Below are 18,149 nucleotides of genomic sequence, written 5' to 3'. Positions count from 1 at the left end.
TGGGATTTATGTCCATCTAAGATGTACCTTTCTTTTTCTCTTTGGACATTGAAAAGCAAACACACCTGCTGAATACTGAAGAGCTACCTGATTGTGGAAGCTTAAATGTGATTAGCTATTGTAAGACATTGTTCTTAGATATGGAAATCACTACATTAATTCTTTGTTGGGATGAGTTATTATGAGCTGGCTATCATGTCCTGCTTCATTAGATTTCTCTAAGAAAGGATACAATTTGCATGCATGAATATATTGTAGTAACTTACTCCCCCCCCCCCCCCCCGACCCCAGTAATTCTGTTTCTTTCAGAAAGATGCAAAGGAGCTTTCCTTTCATCTGCTAAATGGAGGCAGAGAAGTTTTATCACTGAGAATTATGGGACAGACAGAAAGAATCCAGAAAGTACTGTAAAATGTGTGTTTTGACTTCTATTGTCTCTTTTGTTGTTAATTCAAAGTCTAAAACTAAACACCAGCATTTTCTTCCTCTCAGCCCAGCAGTTTTCTCTGTCACTTGAAAATTATTATTATTATTAACTTTATTTATACCCCACCTTTCTCCCTGTGGGGACTCAAGGCAGATAACAATCCCACACTTCGATCATAGTTTTAAAAGTGCGATACAAAATTAAAAAAATAATTAAATAGTACAATGTGGGTTAAGTTAAAAGCAGATTAAAATGTAATAAATATGCTTAAAATAGCCTTTAAAACTCATACACACCCCAAATGACAACTCACAGTTCCCTAGCAGCATGCCCCTTCTTCTTCCCCAAATATCTGTTGGCAGAAGAAGGTGTTTACCTGCTCACAGAAGGCCACCAGGGATGGGGGACATAGCAATAAGCCATAGCAATTACAGTGGTGTCAAACTGCATTAATTTTAAACTGTAGATGCATCCTAAATCTACCCCCCCCCACACACACACACACACACCAAAGCTACACAACAGGTTTGTTCAAACTTTTCCTGACTATACAAGGAAATCCAAATGCTTACAAACCAAAGCAGTTCTTTGCTTTTTAGATGACAAAAGAAATAATGGTAGCAGTAAAGATGCACCTGGCTGAAATATAATTTTTAGTAATTGTTAGAAAGATAATATCTGTATTAATTGTCATTTTGAAATGTGGTTCAGGCAACACAACAGAGAAGGGAGGAGGGAAAAGTTAAAAGGGAGCCGTCAGCTTTACAAACAAAGAGACTCATTCAAGTCAAGGCTAAATTTGGCTTGGGAAGTAACAGATAAAGATAAGACAGTTGCAAACTCTGAATAAACAATCGGACTCAGTCTGAAGAATCTTGGACATGCTCAATAAGGCAACTGAGGGGCAGGAGAAGGAGATGGAACTGGGAGGAGTTGAAAGTTGGGGGCTAAAAGAAAAGAATGTTAGTGGGTATCTGTATGATTGTGTGTGAGCTATATAAATACTGCTACCATTTTGTTTGTTCTTTGTGTGCTACATGGCAATTCCAGAGGTCACCAGTTAGTTTTCCACTGCTGTAATAAAACATCTGCAATTTATAATCTCCTCATTTATGGTCTCAATTGGGAAACAAGGCAAGGAATATTTATAGTAAAGTCTATCATTTCAAGTAGAGAAGCTGGGAAGCCCCAGGAATGCACAGAAGCCTCAGAATGAGGTCAAGATATCCACACACCAATACCCATACTTACCCACCCATCCTTCCACATGCACACATTTGGCTGCTTAACTCTTTGGAAATGACTCAATAATGTGAATGAATTCATCTTGGTTTTCACTGAATTCAGTGGAATTTACTCCATGTACACATGAATGATTTTGTGTTGAAAATGCACCACAGTCCCATTCAGCTATTGAGCCTCTACCCTCTCTCTGTTTCTTTAATAATAATAATAATAATAATAATAATAATAATAATAATAATAATTTATTTCTAACCTGTGCCTTTCTCCCTGAAGGAACTCAGGGTGGCTTCCAAATATGATACAAAAACATGGCAAACATTCAGTGCCATAAAAACAAACACATTCAAAACATTTTAAAAAATTTACACATAAATTAGAAAAATGTAGAAGAAGACTTCAGTTAGTCAGGCATCATTGGTTGTACTAAACAGTTAAAATCTGTATAGGATATAAAATATAGCTATCCTATAAATTAGATATAAATAACTTTAACTAGATTTAAATGGTCATTGTAAACTTGTTTCTTTTACACAAAAAAGCAGACTTTCCTTCACTGATTTTTTTTTGTATGAAATCTTCAGTCACACACCTTTCTAATTAACTTGAGTTCACCCATTTAATCAATTGTTGAATGGTAGGTGAACAAGTATATTCTGACAATTCAATGAGTCAACTCTACTTCTAGTTGGGACTATCAATAGGATTCAGGTGAGTTTTGTCTGTTATTTGTATATCTTGTCATTTCTCTTTTTTTCTAAGCATAACTACAGTAAGAATAGACCACAGAACAACAGACTAGTTCAAGATTGGGAAAGGAGCACGGCAGGTCTGTATACTCTCACATGACCTATTCAACGTGTATACAGAACATATCATGTGATGTGTGGGGCTTGTTGAATACAAGGCTGGTGTTAAAGTTGCTGGAAGAAACATTTAACAACCTTAGATATTCAGATAATACCACTTTGATGAACATGTGGAGGAGCTGAGGAGCCTTATCACCAAGGTGAAAGAAGAAAGTGCAAAAGTTGGGTTGCAGTTAAACATTAAAAAAAAAACAAGATTATGGCAACCAGACTGATTGATAACTGGCAAATAGAGAGAGAAAATGTGAAGACAGTGACAGACTTTGTATTTTTAGGTGCAAAGATTACTGGAGACATAGAATGCAGCCAGGAAATCAGAAGACATTTACTTCTTGGGAGGAGAGCAATGATCAATCTGAATAAAATAATGAAGAATAGAGACATCACTCTGGCAATGTCTATGGTAACCTATGGATGCAAGAGCTGGACCTTAAGAAAGACTGAGCAAAGGAAGATAGATGCTTTTGAACTCTGGCACTGAAGGAAAATTATGAGAGTTCCTTGGACCACAAAAAGATCAAACCAGGTTATACTCCACAAAATAATGCCCAGCTGCTCACTGGAGAGAAGGCTATTAGAGGCAAAGATGAAGTACTTTGGCCACATAATGAGAAGACAGGAAAGCTGGGAGAAAACAATGATGCTGGGGATAACGGAAGAGAGGCCGACCAAAGGCTAAATGGATGGATGTTATCCCTGAAGTGACTGGCTTGATCTTGAAGGAGCTGGGGCTGGTGATGGCCAACAGGGAGCTCTAGCTCTGGCTGGTTCAAGAGGTCACAGAGAGTCAGAAGCAACTGAATGAATAAACAACAAAAACAACTCAGACAGAAAAACTTTCAATTTTTTTTCTAAATTGTCATCCTACTTTGAGGCGCACTAATGAACACAAGGATTTCAACTGCATTGTTTGTTTTCTGTCCAGCACAACCATTATCTTTATTGTAATCATGCTTTTTTTTTTGGTAAAGGTCAAAATCTCCATGACTCTAATATTTAGCAGGTGTCAGAGTGAGGTAAAGTACAGACAATAAATGGCAACCCCAAGAGAACAGAGACAGAAAGTACAGCAGACTTTTGGACCAGCATGGGCAAATGCAATTTTGCATGACCTTTCAAAAGAACCATATGGCAGCTTATGGCTTCATTAGCACCTGGCCAATTGTCAAACTAGAGGAGTGAGATTTGCCTGGTCTTGATTTGAAGCCCGCTAAAGAAACAACAAATTTATGTGGAACCTATTGCTGTATTCCATAAATGGGTGACAACCTGAAAGATGAGTGCAATATAACAAAGAAATGAGATATAGCACACAGCATAACTTCATGACATCTTATGCACTTTCAATAGATTTGTAATACTCTGTCCTGGAAGTATTATGCTATTCATAACTGTGGGTTATAGATCAAAACCCAATTTTTGGCCCAGTTACTATACTGAATCATTCCATGGTTTGGTCCTAGTTGAATCTCCAAATTAGATTTTGACCATATCATTCCAGGGGTAAATGCCCTAAAATAGTAATATCCTCTTCTGTTGGGGGAGAAATGAAGCTAAAACTCTTCAAACACGAGTCTACATGGGCAAAAGGGGGGGGGGGGGAATTGTCTCAAATATACTGCTGGCTATCCCCAGAACATATGACAACTCCTAGTGAGTATTGTGGGTTTTCCTGTTTTACCTCAACTTTGCCCTGCTTTAGGAAATGTCAGGGGATACTCCAGAATTTGCTGGAAACTCTGGTGTATGCTAGGGTTTTGTGGAAATCTTGTCCGCTGGTTTGGGTCCAATTCAGTTCAATCCCTTGTACGAATGGACAATACATCACCACCATTTTCCTGCACTGATTAACACAGATGATGGGGATGGCTCATCCCCATGTTACTGTCACCACTATACCCTGCTGTCCACAAACCTCCCTGTGATCACCTAGCCATCAAGCTCCCCTCCTTACTGGTCATGTTGGTGTCTCATTTTGATGTCACATTTCTGATGTCACTGAAAATGCCATTTCTTTGGAGCAGCATCTAGGTACAGAATTAAAAGAAGCATTGTGGCAAACCTGAGCTACATCAAAGAAACTGGGGGAAATTGCATTTTGGATAACACCTACAAGAATTCTATCAATAAATAAAGTATTATCGATGTTAATATTTAAAAATTGTCTGTAACTTAAAAACAACTGGGGAAAATGAAAAAAAATATGGACAAGAGTCTAACTATAAGACTGATGCCACACAGAGGCTTACTATTTTACTATTACTATTTTAGACTCCTGGAATTATGTGGCCAAAATCTAATTTGAAGATTCAAGTAGGACCAAACCATGAAATGATTCAGTATATTTATAGTAATATACTGAATCATTAGCCCCAATTAAGGGAGCTCCACTAAATCAGGGGAACTTACCAAGTTCTTGTTGATTCTGTTGGAATATCTTAGTTGGGACAAATAGCTTAGGCTATAAAGTCCAATGGCATTTCTCACTAGAAACAAAGGTGACTAAACTGACGCTGCCATAATTTGCACTGATCATGAGACAAAGTTAAAGAAAAATGGTAGCAAATATGAAAAGAGGGAGAAATCATCACAGGTGGATTGATTCAATCAAGGAAGCCATGGACCTGAGTGTGTAAGACCTGAGCAGGGCAGTTGGTGACTGGGGTTCTTAGAGGTTTCTCATTCATATGATCATCAAAAAATTGACTTTCAACAGCTTAAAACTCTCAGATCATAACAGACACACTTAGCAGTGCTTCCCCACATAATGAAATACATTTCAAAACCCTTATATTCCTTTAGATTGATTTCAAAACTATTTTGCTTTAAAGGAGTGCTCAATTGATTTACACCGCAGAACACTGGCCTAATTTTTTATTTATTTATTCCCAGAACCCATTTGGGCTTTCTTTTAAACAAAAAAAGACATCTGCTTTAAGCTTCCTCCCCATTCATGTATCTTTTATTGTGCATATCATTAGGTATTACATTAGTACAGCGACTTTAAATCCTATAAAGAGAATAAATTTGACAAACTTCAGAGTTGCTTTGCTTTCCCACTGTGAGGGAAATGGTTGTGGAAAGTAGAATAGTGCTGAGGACAATTGATTTTATTTGGTTTGAGCTTATCTACATGACATAGTGCTCTTTAAAAGGGGAAGCAGGGGAGCTCAGCCACTAAGGGAAACATTGTGCTTAATGTGTCTCCGAGCTGGGGATCATTAAAGAGGCTCTGAAGAGAGGAGGATGTGCTTCTTTTTGCTTGTTTCCTCCTCCCCTTAGACTTGAGTTGTGGGTTATGCTATAATATGAATTGGCAGAGAAAATTATCTCTTTGCTAGACTGAATCAATATTTGAGACTATAGTAGCTATAGCTAGATTCCTATTTTTAAAAACACACACAAGGTCTTTTGTCTTATTTGATATTTGACTCTTTCCCCAAAGAACCTAGAGTTGTTCTAAAATCTCAGCTCTGTAAAAACTTCTCTTTTTTGCTTCACAAAATCAAATAGTCTAACTTTTCTTAGGCTTCAAATGTTAGTGCATCAGAGAACAAGGTTCATATTGGAATTTTCTTTCCTGTTCCCTGGATATTGAAATGAGGGGGAAATGTTCCACTTTGCATAACCTTGAGTTATGCATTCGCAGTTGAGTCATATTCATAAACTGTACATATTTAAAAGGCTTTAAAACCTGCTTTGGAATGGATTTCTGTCCACACAAGCCCCCACAAAACCTGGGCTTTCTCAGGAAGGGTGGCTACATGCCATCCTGATAACAATCAGGATGGCATGTAGCTACCCCGAAGCCCCCCAAATTTCCCTGTAAAACTAATGCAAAACCCAAATCTTACCAGGTGTTTAATTAATTCGAAACAAAGTAGGGCGATGCAGGACCTGGGGTACAAAGTTCCCCACGCCCCCCGATGATGCAGGATGATGTGGGACAATTCCGACAGCCATGTGACAAGGCCATCAATGACTTCCTAATTGCTTTATTATTCTCACTCTCCTCTTCACCATGCTAACCTACATCCTTTTTATGCTTTCTTCCCTTTCCTTCATAGCATTTATCTATAAGAATTGTAGGTAATGCTACTTACATATGTTTAACAAAGAAGACTAAGTTTCCTTCTTTTCTATGCTAGACCTTTTGGAAGGACATAGAGGGGCTGTTGTTCAACTTGTGTGTTTCCAAAATATTACACTGCTTGATAAGTCCACTGCTATGTCTCACATTTCTCAATAAACATGGAGGAGATATTCTTGACCAATTGACCAACTAGAAAAATGGATATGGGGACAACAGAGGCTTGGCTGGATCTATGTGGTTGGAAACAAATTCCTTCATTTCTTGTGAGGATATAATATTATCATACAATGATAATAATGCTATTTCTGATGTATCTTTTATCTCTATTTTTATTATCAGTCTTATTTCCTTAAATACTGTTTTCCAAAATTTTTGTATAAAGTTACATGACCACCACCTATAGATATATGAGCCTAGCTCTTGCCATCCTCTCCAGCATTGATTTGAATGTTTCTTTTCTGATTTAATCTAACTGGTGTTAAGTACCATCTCCATATTATTTTATAGTAATTTTATTTAATTCTTATAGACATATTTTTAACATGTGCATGCTCCATATTTTTCCATTCCTCGTTATTTGCTCTTTTTCCAAGATCTAACTCCCATTTTCCCTGAGATCATCCTGAATCTATTCTTCTTCCAGTAATAGTTTAGTAACACTTATTGTACCTTTTATTGTTTCATTTTCTACTTTAGTCTCTCTTTGGATAATCATCCTCTGAAATTTTGTATATTCTCTACCCCCCATATTTATTTTGTATATCCGTTGTCCATTTTCTGAGTTGCAAACATTTATACCATGTTAAATTGTCAAGGTCAGACGCCAGCAAATGGATGGAAATACAGTTTATTATATAAACAACCCAAAAAAGCTCATAAGACAAGCACAGGAGCTTGCAACACTTAAACTTCAGCGTGAAAAAGACATTTGAACTGAAAAAACTCCAAAAAACCCCAAACCGGAGTATAATCCGGATTATCCAGAGATATAATCCGGATTAAAACAAAACTGCTTAGATTCAGCTCAAAATTGCCGAATAACTTGAAGAAGGCAAAACAAACTACGGGCTGAATTCCCAAGAGTCCAACATAAACAGTCCCAACTGGGCTACAAATAGAGTTTTAAGGCTCAAAACCAGCAATGTCCCAAACTGGGCCAAACTTTGCCGCCGGAGGCAGCGCAAACAAACAGGTGCAGGAAACAAAGTAACGAAGGGCAAGGAGTTACTGCAAGGTCAGAAACCAAGCCAGTGGTCAGTAACAGAGTGTAATTGCAGAACCAGGAGTCAAACTGGAATTGGGAGTGAAGAGTAATTGCAGAGTCAGGAACGAGGCCAGCGGTCGGTAACGGAGCGTAACTGCAGAACCAGGAGCCAAACTGGAATTGGTAGCGAAGAGTAATTGCAGAGTCAGGAACAAAGCCAGCGGTCGGTAACGGAGAGTAATTAGAGGGTTGAGAACAAAGTCAAGCCGGAATAGGGAGTGAAGAGTAATGCCAAAAGGATGTCCAGTCCAAGGTCCAAGATGAGAAGTCGTCACAGCAAAGTCCTCGTCAATGGGTTGACACAAGTAGCCAAAACGACGGAGGCAAACTAATGCAGACAGTAATCACAATGCAATCTAAGGAAAACCCACACAGTTCCAGCCCCCGTCGTAGAAATAACCCAGAATAAACTTACGTCGGTTGGACAGTCCCAAGCCAGTCTTCAGGAACATGAACACGAAACCCAATGGCGCCCAACAACCACCTTGCCACACGCAAGAGCCCAATGGCCAAATGCCCTCAATTTATTTACAACTCATCTTCAGAACCCGAGCTGGGCACCGCCCTTCCTACAGGTTGCTCCCATTCCTCATCCGAACTGGAACCGTCCTGCCAATGCCCAGACCTACCCGCAGCTGTGGAACTATCCCCACTCCTCCAATTAGACCACCTTGGGTCTGATCCTGAAGGACCCCATGTTTCCTCAGCGTTCCCATTACCAGTGAGTCCAGTCTCCCCATCACAACCCTCTGGAGCGTGTGTCCATTCCATGCCATCCTCTTCTGCCCGTACCACATCCCCAACATCCATTTCAAGCCCATCCTCCCCTTCAAAACCCTCAAATGAATCCTCATCTGTTGATTCCTCAAATATCTTTCTAAGCCTCTTTCTCTGTAACTCCTCAAATGAGTCTTGCTTGCGAGGAGTCTTTCTTCTCTTCCTGCTACTATCAGTAGTATTGTTGACCCCAGAAGGCTCATTCACAACACAAATTATTTCCTAGTAATTGCTCTTTAATTCTTCTATATTTGTCATCTTTAAATTCCAATCTTTTAGTTTCAATATTTCTTTTCTCTAATTTTTCTAGTTCTTTTTTAAATTTTCAGGAAAATTGTCTGTAATTAATATCGGATTTGGCGGTGAGATACTTAGCATAAACTTTGTTTTTTATTTCCTCCAGATTTCCAAAATATTTTAAAGAAGGATTTACTTAACTTATACCAATTCTTCTTATGCCTTCCATTTTTATCTAGAATCTCAGGGGTTCCAGGACCATCTGCAACAAGTGAAAATCCGCAAAGTAGGGATGTTATTATTATTTTAATATTTAATATTTATTTATTTACCCCCATTGCTGCTTCTCTTCCTCAGGGCTGCCCCCTTGCTTTGTGCCTGCCATGTTGTTCTGGCTGCTTCCGCTCCAGATTTCTTCTTCCCAAATTAGGGAGGCTCCCAAAAAACAGATTGGGAACCCCCATCAAAATCCAGGACATCACAACAGATCACGTTTTACCCGGGTTACACAATCCTACTAGATACCTCAGAACTAGTCCCCAACATAACTGACCTTGGCATTTACTTTTGGCTTTTTAGATTTCAGGCTTCCTAGGAAAAAGTGGTTTGAGAGTTGCAGCATGTCTCCGACATCTGCCAAAGCATGACAATTCATATATAGCAATCTCTCTCCTTGGATACTGTTGCAGTTGATTTTTTTAGGTTGCCGTTCTCAAAAAGCCAGTCAGCCCCCTGATCTAAACCACAATTAAAATTAAAAAGAAAAAGGGAGAGAAAAGATGAAAGTGGATGTCAAAAAACCTCACAGCCTCAGAGGTGATCCAACCTCCTCAAAAGCCCTGTGGCATAAAAAGGTCAGACTTTCAAAGAATGAGATTAGAGCCAATTCTTTCCTTCTTAATAGTCTTTGGCTGAAGATACCAGGGTTGAATTTGGCAACTTTTGAATTCAGAATGATCTGTAAAATGGAATTACAGTATTTTCCTAGTCACCTTCGGGCTGGGAACTAATCTGTAGTAGAGACCTCTGGATTTTTCCTTCTCCCTTATTAAAAACTACTTAATTTTGTATTATTTTACTTCGTTGTTCAAGTTTCATTTGTTGTTCAGTAAGCTGGAAAACAGACAAAAACAAAGAAGAATAGAGGAGGGGGAAAGAATATCTGTATTTATGAAATCCTAGAGTAGAGGTTTATTTAGCTGCTTCAGCCAAAAGCCATAGCAGAAAGCAAAAGTGTATAATACAGAGTAAATTACACATATCACAAGAACATTGTTATCTGTGATCATGGTGTCTCCCCTGCCAGGTAAGTATGTGTCGGAGCCCCCAGATGGCGTAGTGGACTAAGTGACTTGAAGGTTGGGTTGCTGATCTGAAAGCTGCCAGGTTCGAATCCCACCTGGGGAGAGTGTGGATGAGCTCCCTCTATCAGCTCCAGCTCCATTCGGGGACATGAGAGAAGCCTCCCACAAGGATGGTAAAAACATCAAAAACATCCGGGCATCCCCTGGGCAACATCCTTGCAGACGGCCAATTCTCTCACTCCAGAAGCAACTCCGGTTGCTCCTGACACGGAAAAAAAAAAATTGTTATCTGTGAAACGTTGGAGGGTACGAAATCCTAAAAAGCTGTTGTTCAGTCAGTATGACCATCACAGCAGCCAAGCACTGGTTCAGGATCTGAACAGCCTCCTTAGCAGCAGGTGGAAAGGAGTAATAATGTTAAACGCCATCTGCTTACAGATGGCATTGAACTCCAAGACTCTGGATGATCTCTCCCAGCAGCTTCATGTAGATGTTAAACAACATGGGGGACAGTGCTGATTCCTATGGGACCACACAAGACAATGGTTGTGGGGATGAGCAGATGTCCCCCAACAAAACTTTCTGGGAACAATCCTCCAGGAAGGACTGGAGCCACTACAGGACAGTACCCCCAAGACCTATTCCCATGATGCGACCCAGAAGGATACCATGGTCTATGGTATTAAAGGTCATTAAGAGGTCCAGCAGAACCAACAGGGACACACTCCCCTTGTCCACTTCCCATTGTAGATTATCTACTAAGGTGACTAAAGCTGTTTCAGTTCCATGCTCCAGCCTAAAGCCAGACCATGTCTTCCAAGAACACCTGGAGTTGCGAGTCCACCACACTTTCCAAGACATTCCCCAAATAGGGGAGGTTGGATACTGGCCGAAAGTTCTTTAATTAAGTGGGGTCCATTGATGTTTTTTTCAACAGTGATTTTATGGCGACCTCATTTAGGCCCACTGGAATCTTGCCCGCTTGTAAGGAGGCATTAAACATCACCTTTACCCACTTAGCCAAACTCCCTCTGACTTCTTTTATCAGCCAGGTTGGGCAGGGGTCTAGGATGCATGTGGTCGCCCTCGCTTCTTCAAGGCTCTGTGTGTGTGTATGTATGTGTATTGTGCTGGTACGGCTGTACTAGAAGCTCCAACTTTATTTTCTTGCTGCTAATGTTTGCAGTCATAGGACAGGCCGCCTGTCAATCATCATTAAATTTGGTTCCACCCCTTGTTCAGGGCTCTGGGAGGGAAGGAGACATTTTTAAGTCCGTCGCTCTTAAGGAAGCTAAGCTAAAGGACGTAGACCAGCTCATCCCATAGAAAAGCTTCATATCTCAAGAACATCTGGGGATATTGAACATCTGGGGATGTAGAACATCTGGGGATATAGAACATCTGAGGAATCAGAAACAGAAATTCCAGGGGAAAGGTCCCAAAGGTTTTGGCTAAGAGCTCACAGCCTCTCAGCCTCACAGCTCCTAAGGGAAACAGCCCTAAAGTTTCCAGAGAAACCTCGGAGAGGGAACAGCACCACAGATCCATGGAACCCCAGCTGAAACATCTGCAAGCCTTGGTTGGTAGATCCACTCGATACCCAGATGCATTTGGAGTCGGCAGTGGGTCCCACATCAGCTAGGCCCAGATAATAGCCTGGGAGAGGTTATAAGAGGATTTTCTTATAGAGAAAGCACAGTTATCCAAAGCCAATTGCCTGTCCCCTGGGGACAAGATTGAAAAGTCATCAGTTTATTAAGGAAACCTTGAAGTGTTATTTGACTCCTTGAAGATTTATTATTTGTTCATCAATAAAGACTTTGTTATTTCATTAAAGACTCAAAAGACCATCCTTTTCAGGGAAATCCTCAAGAACGTCTCTTTAGGCGCCCTGGCTTCCCGCTGGGCATAAAGTATACGTCCTATACAAAAAGACAATAGTTACAGGCCCAGCGCGTGACAGAATATGTATGTGTGTGTGTGTGTGTGTATATATATGTATGTGTGTGTATATGTATGTGTGTGTGTGTGTGTGTATATATATATATTCTAGTCTAGACAAAAGAATGTTCCTTCATCAACCTGTTACATTTTGCTCTTCCTTGCTACAGACCCATTAGAGCCATAGTGCAAGAGGGCTATGCTTTCAATGGGGTTTGCATAGCAATCATGTGCACAGATTGTTTGCAGGCTCACTAGTGTTCTTGTTTTCAGTAATTGAATATTGGCAAGTAACCAAGGCCACACAATTCCCAGTCCCTGGAGTAATACAGTAGATTAGTCATGGAAATGGGAGACAGAACATTGTGAGTAATAAGATCATCTTTGGCCTTTGCTTCTTTTGCATGACCTCAGTGTGATCACTCAGACTATTTCTGCCATCACTAAAATGAGAATTATTGCTCCATTTCCTCACAGGGCTGTTGTAAGAACCAATTAGTCTCAAAGTAGTTGAGGTTATGGCACACTCCTTTCTTTTAAAGTTTTAATAAATGCACAGCTATGCTCTTCTATGCACAAGTAACAATTCTGCAACTCTATAAAGAAAAGTTTCTTATAGAGCATAGTGCCAACCAAGTTTGAATTTGAGAAATTTTATTGGGTCAATGTAAACAAAATATGGCTAGCATTCACAATTGGTTATGAATGGGAATCCTAGAGTTACCTATCTATAACTGATTCATATTCATGATTCCTACATATTCAACTAGCTGTGCTCGGCCACGCGTTGCTGTGGCGAAGTATGGTGGTATGGGAAATAAAGTATTGAGGAACTGGTGGTAGTTAAGGTAAAGGGTAAAGGTTTACCTTACATTAAGTCCATTATAAATGGGTTATATAGCTGTGTGGAAGGGCCTTGAGTCTACACTGCCATATAATCCAGTTCAAATCAGATAATTTGTATTTTATAGGCAGTGTGGAAGAGGCCTAAGTGAGGCCTAACTCTGCCTGTCCCCTGGGCTGAGTGGGTTGCTAGGAGACCAAGTGGGCGGAGCTTAGCCTTCTAACTGGCAGCAATTGGATAAAAACAATTCTTCCTCTCCTTCTAATTAGGACTTGATTTTACTTTTCTTTTTGTTGTATGAACGTAGAGGCATGGATGAGGGGTTGTGCTGCCAAGTTTAATGTTTCTGGGATGTGTAGTTTTGTTGTTTTGTCCTAGGCCGAAATTTCATTACCCTTTTATATATATAGATAGTGTGGCGTATACGTAAGTATCATAGATATCACCCAGTCTTGACTTACCAGGCACCTGCCTCTATGAGTAACAAGCATCTCTTCTCTGGTTAATCTGGACACAGCGGACTGATGCATCCACTCAATTCCCCTGAATCACCTCAGATGTGACAGTCTGAAGTAGGACTGCTGTCACAAGTCCTTCTTGCATTGGAAACTATTCATAGGAAGGGATGGAAACATTAATCTTCTGTTTGATAGCAGAATAGACTCCCATCTCTTTCAGTGTCTGTTACCCAGTAAGTCAGAATTGTGGGAAGGAGGGGTCAGGACAAAAATGCTATTTATATAAGTATACTTAATTACATAGTTGATCTAGAATTGCACCGTACGGTTTTTTTTCTCAATAAGTAAGACAACCTGACAACTAAAAAATATAACAGTTAAATTTGCAGATATTTCATTGACATATTATTATCAGTGGAACAGTCACGGAAATGGCAAGGTGTAGCTATGGGTGTGTGAGAGCAAAGGAAAAAAAAGCATAATCAGCAATTAAAAACCTGTCCCATCCCCTATTTATTCCCCTTTCAGTCCACTAATTTCTAGCATTGCAGGCAGTGAGGCATTGATACTTGTTCACACCTTGAATTCTGCTGTGCTTCTCCAGAACACTGCAGCATTCTGTTTTATATGTGCTTTTTGAGGCACCACAATAATGCAGGATCAAAGGGTTGTCCCCTAAAGAGTCCCTGCAGCAGAGGACTGAAGTTAAGCTTACATAGGAATAACAAAAATAACAAAAATTGAGGCTGTTAAATTCAGTCCTATGAGTTTCATTTGAGAAAGTCTGATCTCCATTTCCCAGCTGTGTCTAACCAGACAGACAGCTTTACTCTATTTCACAAACCAATCTAGTGAGTTTCACAGGAGGGTGCTAGAAAACCTACTGTCTTTGCTTTCTTTGCCTGTCAGTTGTACTGATTTTGAGAGATTGGATTTACAGTGGAAAACATATGAGGGGGAAGAATATTTGAAAATGTGTTGTCGAAGGCTTTCATGGCCGGGATCATAAGGTTGTTGTATGTCTTTCGGGCTGTGTGGCCATGTTCCAGAAGTATTCTCTCCTGACATTTCATCCACATCTATGGCAGGCATCCTCAGAGGTTGTGAGGTATGGAAATATGTAGGAATATTTGAAAATACTTGGAAAATGATGGAAAATATGTCCCTGGGTGACAGGAAACTGGACTGATGAGGTTCTTCATAGAGATTTATTTAGTGCTAAATACCCACATGGGTGTTTTACATAGAAACCATACATTCTGCAGAAAAGATATGGAGAAATACCATTTTCCACAGATAAAATGTTATTTCATACAAAGCACCCATGTGCAAAGTTGGTGCAGAATAAGTCCAAAAATTGTAAATAGCCTTTAAAAACTGCAAAATGGATAAAGCATTCTTTGAAAATAAATGTAGTAAATAATTATATCCCTAGTGAGAAATGATTTTTTAACTGAAAATGCACAACAAACCATTGATAACTAAAGGACATCCCTACCAGATTGTCCAGCGTCTGTAGGAACAATTCTTCCAGGCATCAAGTGAAACTGAACAATTTGATTTTCACTTCATGTTCTCTCTATCGAAGTTGAGAATAGTAGTATTAATAGTAATAGTAACAACAACAACATAGAATAAGATGAGGAAACATTGGAAAATTACAAATGGGAAGGCAGTATGGTTGTGAGATTCTGTTACTTTTCAATACTATCACCAAAGTGCCTCGCAACTCCCTGCAACACTCTCATGCAAAAGATTCTGGCTGAGAAAAAAAACAGATAGTGCCATCACAAGTTTCACTGAGATAGTTTGCTATTTAAAGACTATTGCATATACCTGAAGTCTATTTCATGAGCAAAATACCCACCTTATTTCTAAAAATGGCTTCTCTTTAAGTAGAAAATTATTCCCTTCACAAAGTACCAGGGGACATGATTCCCCATTTTGGAGGCAAATTTTCTTTGTTTTGTTTTGTTGTGTATGTGTAGTGAAGGTGTGCCCCCAGTATACCCACCCCTAGCTTAAAGTAACATCTGGACACACAAAGAGACAAATACACAAATATACACACTAGCATTAGACTAGGTGATTGAAACATGTTGCTTTCCTATTAAAAACATTGACTGGAATCCTGTTGGGGAGTTACAAATCTGTAACCACCAGTTATGAAGCCATGCAGTGAATCTTGCTTTTCACGCACCCCTCTGCCCTGCCCTGCCCTGCCCCCATCTACACTTATTGGCCAGCAGCTACTGTAATCAATGGGCATCCATTTCACCATTGCTCTGGAAGCAGCAGGCTGACATTCTCATCACCTCCCAGGAGCAATCCCTGTTACAACAAGCAGGAGTGGGCCTCTGTTGCAATTCCTCCTCATGCAAAGGGAGGTGGGAATGTCAGTCATCTAGCTCTCGAGTGACTATAGTAGCAGCTACTGCTCAGTGGAGGGATTGAGCGAATAACACAGTCCCTATGTGCCCCCTGAACTAGAAAATACAAAAGATTGTGAATACTAAATTATTACAATGAATGGCTCTAGGTTATGAATTTGTAACTCTACAACAGTATTCCAGCCTTTGCTTAAAAGCACCTTCTCCATGTCCTCAAATTTGTAGAAGAATCAGCCTTTATTTCATTAGGCGAGCATTGTACAGTATGATCCTTGTATCCATAGAGGAGATATTCTAAAATATAGATACCTGAAACTGCATTTAAGAGTGAACCCTATATTTTGATTATACTTAAACTGGAAGCATATCATAGGATAGCACTATAGATTCTAGAGATTTACATAAACATTTGCAGAGAAAGTATATTTTGGAGTATAAGTGGAACTGTGGATATGAATTCCATGGATAATTGGGTATCGTATTGTATTATAATTGTTGCAACAGTAAAATAGCATGCAATTAATATGTGCATTGGCAAATGGTTCCCAGTTGTCAAGGTTTGCCATATTGCTATTTGAAAAAGAGACTTTTGCTTACCCATTCAAAAAAAAACTTTTGAAGGCATACATATTATCACACCATATATTTTTTTCTTTTAATAAACAGAGTCGTGTTCACATTATGCACTCCAGTTGCTAAATTACCCTTTGGGTAACATTGGGTTTGGAGGGTTCATGCCTTTGAGTGATCCAAAAATCATCCAAGCCCTTCTGCTGATGAACTCATCAGTCTTCTTGCCCACAGTTGTTTTAAAGTGACTACTTACTTTTGTACATTACATAGAGAATTAAAGGCAGAGGAGGTTTGTCCAAGAGATGTTCATATCTGCTTTTGCAGCACCCACAATGATAATTTGCCATTCTAAAAAGATTGCAGAATTGAGCAATTATCCATCATTCAGGTTTTGTGTAGAAAAATCTTCCCATGTGTGCACTTTGAGTGAATGAGAGAAAGAAAAGGGGGAGATTAGTGGGGGAGAGATGCCCTTAATGGAACAAAACAGAAGTGTTAACTGCAACACACCTGATCCTTCAAGGTCAGATACAAAGGTACACTTCCTTAGTCCTTTTAATCATTTTCCTCCTGCTTATAGGAGCAATCAGTAACAAGTAGGGATGGGATAATGTTCATTTTAATTTCACCCACTTTCATTGAGTTTTAAAACCTCAGGACTTTTTTGTTGCTGTTATTGATTTTCTAAATATGAAGGAAATCACATATTTTCTTACATTCTTACCCCCCCCCCCCCCAAAAAAAAAAAAAAAGCTAATGGTTTGGTTCTCTTTTTTGGTGATGAATTTCCTCTCCTTCAGTAATGTATACATGGTGATTACCCAAAGGAAGTTGTATCCACTTCCACTTTTCTAGCATTTCTCCTGCTCAAGGGATGTACATCTGCTCTTAATATTTCATGCACTTACAGTGATAACAACACTGACATGATACAACAGCTGTGGCACAGAGTGGTGATATTTTCACAAAATGTTGTACACAAAATTATACCTTTTTTCACAGTAACTGCCAGGAAACCACACCTGTGGCAACTGTCTTTTCATATGTTCATGGAAAAGCCTGTTTCTTCAACTTTCAGATTCTGCAGACTCAAAAATTCCCAAGCTGGTTTGTTTGTTTGTTATGGTTCATAATTCTCCTGCTTTCTGCCATCTCTTATTTTTCCTTCTCTTATATTTCCTCTCTAGGCCCCACATAGAAACTGGAATCTTATTGGTGACATGCTCCTTCAAACTCACTGGAGAGAAGGATATAACGCCCATTTGGATGGGGCACAGAGGGTTATTCACTTGCCTTTGTGCTTAATCCCAAACCTCCCATCACCTAGCAGCCATTAAGCCCCAGAAGAGGCCCCATTACTCTTAAGTACCAATGGGAAGGGAAGAAGAATGGATCCTGGGGAAGGAAAATGTAGGCACACTCTATTTGTCAGTGTATTTTTATTTCACCCATCAGGCAACCTTGGACTTGCTGCTTTTTCATGCTCTGAACTATCCCTTCTGTTCCCTTAGCAAATGACAGTAGCAGAAGCCACTCCTAGGGCTTGACAACTGCTGGCTAGCTGGCTGTAGAACTGTGTGTGCAGAAGTAACCATGCCTGTAAGATCTCAACCATTGTCCCCAGTTAGCATGGCCACTGAAATATCTGGAGCTTTGGAGGTGAACTGGGAGGTCTTAAACCTAAGCTTGGTCTTAGCAATGTACTCAACTAGAACATATCTACACTGGAT

The sequence above is a fragment of the Anolis carolinensis genome, chromosome 1 (assembly GCF_035594765.1).
Source record: "Anolis carolinensis isolate JA03-04 chromosome 1, rAnoCar3.1.pri, whole genome shotgun sequence".
NCBI classification, from domain to species: Eukaryota; Metazoa; Chordata; class Lepidosauria; order Squamata; family Dactyloidae; genus Anolis; species Anolis carolinensis.
Note: the sequence above shows the minus strand (reverse complement) of the source record.